Source organism: Rousettus aegyptiacus, unplaced genomic scaffold (assembly GCF_014176215.1).
Source record: "Rousettus aegyptiacus isolate mRouAeg1 unplaced genomic scaffold, mRouAeg1.p scaffold_m13_p_6, whole genome shotgun sequence".
In the NCBI taxonomy this organism is placed as follows: Eukaryota; Metazoa; Chordata; class Mammalia; order Chiroptera; family Pteropodidae; genus Rousettus; species Rousettus aegyptiacus.
Window position 1 is genome coordinate 68676449 of NW_023416309.1, and position 6840 is coordinate 68683288.

A 6840-nucleotide genomic window follows, 5' to 3' on the forward strand; every position below is an offset into this window, starting at 1 on the left:
AGAAGGATTATGTAAAGAGAAGTGGGGGTTGACAAACATTAGAGATAAATTGGGTGGGTTCTTTATTCAACAATTATTACAATTATGTTAATACTACTCTAGCCTCTGGTAATGATAATATAAAGATGAAAAAAACATGATCAAGTAAAATTTATATATAGTAGTATGTGAATGTTTTATTTATTTATTTTTGCAATTTGATTTTTACTGGTTTTTATTCGCTTCATTAGAAGGATTCTTCTGCTCTATGAGGGAGTAGAGGAAAGAGTACCCAGACCTATTTGCAGAGAGTGAAGACTGCAAATCAAAATTTTTTGTTGTGTTTGTGTGTGTGTGTGTGTGTTAAGGATTTAGGCTTAGATAGAATAGAATATTTATCTCTGATCTGCTACACTGCAAGAAAAGGAGAAAATATACCTATTGCATGGACAGGTATAGAATGTAGGGACAGGAACTAGAAGAGAATGGAAGAATGAGAGAATAAGAAAGTAACCTGGAAATCAAGTATGTCATCTCAGGTTCTCCAGAAAGCGACTCTAAAATGGAATTAGAAGTAGGAGAGCTGTGCTAGGGAAATGCCTGTTTATCTTTTGATAAAGGGAAGATGGAGCAAAAGTAGGTGAGAAGAGCCTACAGTGCAGTTCTGACATCTGTGAAAGGAAATGAGAAAGGAAGAAAGATTGGGTAGGGAAAACCTCAAATTGTAATGCAGCCCAGAGAAATTATCTCTGATAGGAAGACTTAGAGCACAGACTGCCTGTTAGAGGAACTCTGCATTGGGAAGGCATGGCCTGGCTCTAAACAGTCCCTTTCCCTCCACTGTACTCAATCATTGGCTGGAAACAGCTTTGGAAGAGTGTGGCCTCAGCATACATGCCACATTGGGTCCAAAGGTGTGGCAGCTGGAGGCTGTTAGTCAACCATCCTCCCCTCAGTAGGCTCACCCAAGGGGTATCTGAGCCATGCCTCAAAATTGTATTTGATCAGAATCTTTGCTAGCCAGCCAGCCAAACCTTAAGTGAGGGGAACTTGATACCTTCTGTTTCAAGAAAGCAAGCCCTTGATAGCTGGCTGCAAGAGGAGCAATTCCTGGCCTGAGCCATGTATCTTCCCTTTGTCACAATCTAACCGGGTGCTGCATCAGAGGGGCTGGTGTATATATATTGGGGGATGAATGAATCCCCTGGAGAACCTACACAGTAGGCTGTAGACGTCTCTACACTATTTACATTTTCTATGCAGACGATAGAAACCAGATTGTCTGATTTGGCGATATGATGTGATGGATCTAGAGTTAATGTAAATGAAAGAGAGTTTAAGGACTATAAAATACATTTGAGAAATGATGTCACCCTAAATCATGTCTTCACTAGGGTTAGAACAAGTCAGTGATGTCTGAGTAGATGTTTGCTCTGAGAATATAATTAATGATTTAGTGACATAGTATTTCTATTGGAGGGGAGGGAGAGTACTAAGGGAAAAGGAATGAGCATGCAGTGAATGAATGAACTCCTGATATCCATCGTTATAATTGCTGGGCATTTGACTATAGGGAAACAGAGGGGTTCAGATGAAAATGGCATAACAAACTAGAAATTCTTTATCAAATGTATAGGTTACCACAATGCCACACACTTTCAGACAGAACATTCACCACACTCAAAATGAAAATTACATGTTTTAAAGTAATAAAAACAGACATGCCTCATGCATACAAAAGCTGTACTTGGACAAGGGAGCTCTGAATAAATAATTGATGATTCTTTCCACAGAGCACACAATGGATTTTTGCATCATAAATAAATGAGCAACCTTTTATTTATCCAGCGAGACCTCCTTTAGCACACACATAGAACATCATTCTTTTATCATCATGTCCGTTTAAGAGGTAACCAGCTGTTTGCTCTGTGCTCTGTGGAACAAGGAAAATGGTTCATGCAAATAAAAATAACAAATAAGTGTTAGCCACAGGTACTGTAGGGGCTCTGATTTTATGATATTTTCTTAAACTTCACATAAAGAGAAATGAAACATTGTTTTCTGGTAGAGTTTTATATATCTGTGTTGAGAGTAGTTATAGTTTGTGAAACTCTCACTTTAGGTTGCAAACGCAGGACTCAGAAAGTTATCATTTCTTCTCAGGCATTTCACTTGCTATTGAGTGAACAGTTTGCCTTGCTATGAGCTCTGCGGGCCAAATGACAAAACTTATACTTCACTATCGGGATTAAATTTTTTAATCAACCAAATAAAATATCATTAAAATAATCAGTCAAGTAAACTATGGCAGCTTGAAAACATTCCTGCAAATTGTTGACTCTCTTGTCCTGGACAGGTGAGACCTATGTTCCCATTGTTGAATCTGGCCCTCCTTAGTGATTGATCAACTCACAGGCTATAGAGAAGTGATGCTGTGTGACCTCAGAGGCTGATTTTTAGAGAGATACAGCTTCAGCCTGGTACCTTTGAGCACGCAAACTAGAGTTCTAAGCTGCCTATGCACAGTCTTACCACTCTGAGGACACCATGCTGTGAGGAAGCTCAAAGTAGCTTATGTAGAAAAAGCACATAGAGAAGCCTTGAGATTAAATGAAGAGAAAGAGAGATGGCCACCAGACCCCATTTGATTGAAATGAGAGATCTCACACTAGGACTGCCTAGCTAAAATCCTCTCTAAATTCCTAGCCCACAGGAACTGAGATAATAATTGATTGTTCTTATTTTAAGCCATCATGTTTTGGCTTGTTAGGCATCAATAGATAACAGGAACACAAATTAATCATAAAAATGTAGAGAATTATAGACATAGAAATTGCTCACCAATGTATTTTAACTTAATTATAATCTACTGCACAGACCTTGTTCAAGATATTCATGCTATGGATGAGTGGACTACATCACTCACCTGGGATTTTAAAGATTCACCATGTGTAAGGGCTTTTTTTATCAGCAGCTTTTCTCTTTTTTTGGCAGCTTTAGACCTTTACAGAATGTTTCTGAGGTTTCTTTAAGCCAATAAGAAGAAAGTTTACATTTTCCTTTCTAATTTGCCTGCTTTTTGTTCCACCATCCATGTTAGAGGTATAAATTAAAATCTTTCTCCTTATATTATGCATGGGTCCTTCTTTAGGAATCTAACTGGCAGCTATATTATATACTAGATTATTTAATTACTTGAGAAGGAATCCATCCAAATCCAGCAGTATATTGAAAGGATTATACACCATTGGGATTTATCCATGCAATCAGGGTTAAACATATAAAACTTGACCGATGTGATGGACACATTAATAGAATGGAGAAAAAAAAATTATCTCCACTGATGCAGATGTGTATTTTGTTAAATACACATTTGACAAAATCCAACAAATTTCATGGGGGGAAAAAAAACACTCAAAAAATTAAGAATAGAAGAAAACTTCCTCTACCTAATAAAGGGTATATATGAAAAAAAAAAGACATATTTAACATTTTACTCAGTAAAGACTAAAAGCTTTTCCTCTAAGATCAGGAATAAGAGAAGGTTGCCTACTCTCACTACTTTTATTCAACATGATAATAGATATTCTAGTCAGAGCAATTAGGCAAAAAAAGAAAAAAAGAAAAAAAATCCAAATTGGAAGAAAGAAGTAAAACTATTCACAGATGACATAATCTTATATCCAGAAAATTGGAGAGAATCTACTTAAAAAATAAAAACATTAGCAGTAGTAAACTAGTTGAGCAAAGTTGCAGGATATAAGATTAACATGCAAAATTTGGTTGGATTTCTATATACTAGCAATGAACAATCCAAATACGAAATTAAGAAAATAACTTTATTTATAGTAGTATCAAAAAGAATAAAATACATAGAAGTAAATTTAACCAAATAGGTATAAGATATATACTGAAAATAAAGCATTGATGAAAAAAATTAAAGAATACCTAAATAATTAGAAAACATCCCTGATTATGGCTTAAAAAACTGAGTACTGTTGAATTGGCAATATATTCCAAAGCAATCTCTACATTCAGTGCAATGCCTATCAAAATTCCAGTGGCCTTATTTTTTTTTTTTTTTTCAGAAATTAAAAAGCCAGTTCTAACTCATACACAGTTTCGAGAGACCCTTAACTATCCAAACAGTCTTGAAAAAGACACAGTTGGAGAACTCACACTCTCTGCCTTAAACATTTATATAATCCCCTCCAAGGCTCTTCTTAAGGCACCTTTGATTACCATCCTAGAAGTGATCTCTCCCTCTATGTCCTCATGCATTCTAGACCTTTCCTTAACTCTTGTCATGTTTTACCTATTTGTATGGTCACTTATGGACATGATTTTGTTTTTTGTTTTTGTCTTGTTTCATTTTTATCAAGCCATGGCATAGTATGGTACAAAATTCAATGCCCTGGCAAATATTAATCCATATTTATCCTTGGAAACTACAAAACTTCTTTCTGAGCCCTATTTTTCTCAACTTAATGATAATGGTGCTACATTATTGGTTCTAAGTCAGAACATCCATTTTTGCATGAATTACCTGTGTTGCCATGATTCTACAAGAACTAACTGAATCAGAACCTTTAGGGTGTAGTGATGTCCTGGCATGGACATCTTACAAGTCCCTCAGTGATTCTAGAATGTACTCCTGGATCACAAAAACCAGATATCTGACCTGTCTTGGCTTATTGCTATGTCCTTGGTTTTCTAAAGTAAGATAAGGCTTGGCACTCAGAATTTACTTGATGAATTAATGAATAAACTCAAAGGTCCTTTCTATCACTAATATTTATGTGTCTCACTTTGCTCATTTATGCATCTTCAAGGTGCTTAAGATAGTGTCTTAGCTTATATTAGGTGATGACTGAGTGTCTGCTAAATTGAATTGAAGGTCAGAGAATTAATTTGAGGCACAGAGGCAGAATTCTGGGCATCCATCAGGTTAAAGCAGAAACTTCACCACTCCACAACAAAGATTTTGTGGAAGTGCAAAAATCATCCACAAAATGTTTTAGGAGATTTTTAAAAGCATTTTAGCACAATATGATTTCAACCTTTACTCTCAAAAAATTTGATTTCCATCAAGTTTTAGCTTGTTTTATCTATTTGAGTCCTTCTGTATCAAAATATAAGCCTCCTGGGTCACCTTATGCCTAAGGATTGTTCCATCTGCATTTTATCTCTGGTCCATTTCTGCAGGCTGAGACACTCACTGAATTCTGTTCTGGGATGCCTGCAAACCAAAAGACCAAACATCAGAGAGAGAAGAGAGTGCCTACTTGGTCTGCTCTTGGTTCCCTCCCCATGGACCTAGTGGCTCTGCCCCAGGCACAGCTATCCCCCAGAATGCCCAGCAAAAAGGACAACTTAGAATAGGCATCCTTTGATTCAACTATTTATATCTCTTTGTCTTCTAGATTCCAACAGTTCCAGGGCCATTTAATTCTATTTTTAACAAGCCCTGTCTTTAGATTATAGCTTGAGGCTTTATTCTTTAATAACCCCAGCTTGTTGTTGCTGTTGTTTACTCTTGAAAAGGTTCTGGGAGGAACTATTTGATAGGCGTGAGCTTCGCAGAGGATCTTTTAAATATAATCTCTGCATTTTAGGGAGGATAAAGTACTAGAAAAAAATTCTTAACTATCATTTGCTTGGTTTTATTGAACTAATAGGAAAGATATTCTGCATACATTAAGAAATATTAAACTTTTGTCTGATTTTAATCATCAACATGAGAGATGAGGGAGCTGTGAATCCAAGGAGTCTTGGAGAGTTAGAGCTGGTCCTCTGCCCTTCAGAACTGGCTGGATGAAGAATCTGGTTTGTTTGTTGGTTTAATAGATTTTATTTCTTTGTCTGCTCAGTTTGGCTGCTACAACTCCTTTTTATAAACAGAATACCTTTGTGCTAAAGAATCCCTTTAGTGTTGATTTGCTGACTTACCACTGATACCACTACACTACAGAGTGTTGGGCTCTCCACATCTAGAAAGAGAACTGTATGAAGCCAGCAAGGAAGCTTAAAATATCTTTGTGTCCCTCACAAGACCCAAACTTCACTACTGTGACTGGTAGGCCAACACATCCATACAACTCAGTTAAAACCAACCACTGGTAGTCAGCCACACATGCTACACACTTACTTATTCATTCAATACTCACTTACTAAATGTCAACCATGTGCCAGGCACTACTGCTTTAATTATTGGGTCTGAAGAGAAAGAAGAGATCTAGTCTCATCTCATAAGTGGTTTTCCCACACTCAAGGGAGACACATGACAGATACACAAACTAAGAATCTAAGAATAGTCTATGGGCATGCCACCCTGAATGCGCCCAATCCTGTCTGATCTTGGCTACTCAGCAGGGTTGGGCCTGGTTAGTATTTGGATGGGAGACCACCTAGGAAGACTGGGTGCTGTAGGTGTAAAAACAAACAGACAAACAAACAAATAAATAAATAGATAAATAGATAAATAAATAAGAATCTAAAAATAAGCATTAATTAAATAGTAGCTCATTAACTTGTAAGGTCCTAGATGGAGAATGAACTAAAATTGAACTAGAATTATCTAAAGACTACATAATTTACTTATGAAAACACGTTTTTCAAATTCTGTCCAAAAGTCCAAAAAAGTAATCTCAAAAGTTTGTTTGCATTTAGGTTGTTTCCATGTCTTTGCTATTATAAATAATAGCCAATAAGTATGGGTGCAAATATCTTCTTGAGTTAGAAGTGGAATTGCTAAATCATATGATAGTTCTATTTTGAATTTTTTAAAAGAACTTCCATGCTGTTTTCCATAGTGGCTGCATCAATTTACATCTCCACCAACAGTAAAAAGAATCACTTGGT

The 6840-nt window shown here is 36.4% G+C and overlaps 1 pseudogene; it reads left to right on the forward strand.

Annotated features, from left to right (window-relative positions):
* Window positions 1–6292: 6292 nt before the first annotated feature.
* LOC118604145 lies at window positions 6293–6411 on the forward strand (annotated as a pseudogene).
* The last annotated feature ends 429 nt before the right edge of the window (window positions 6412–6840 follow it).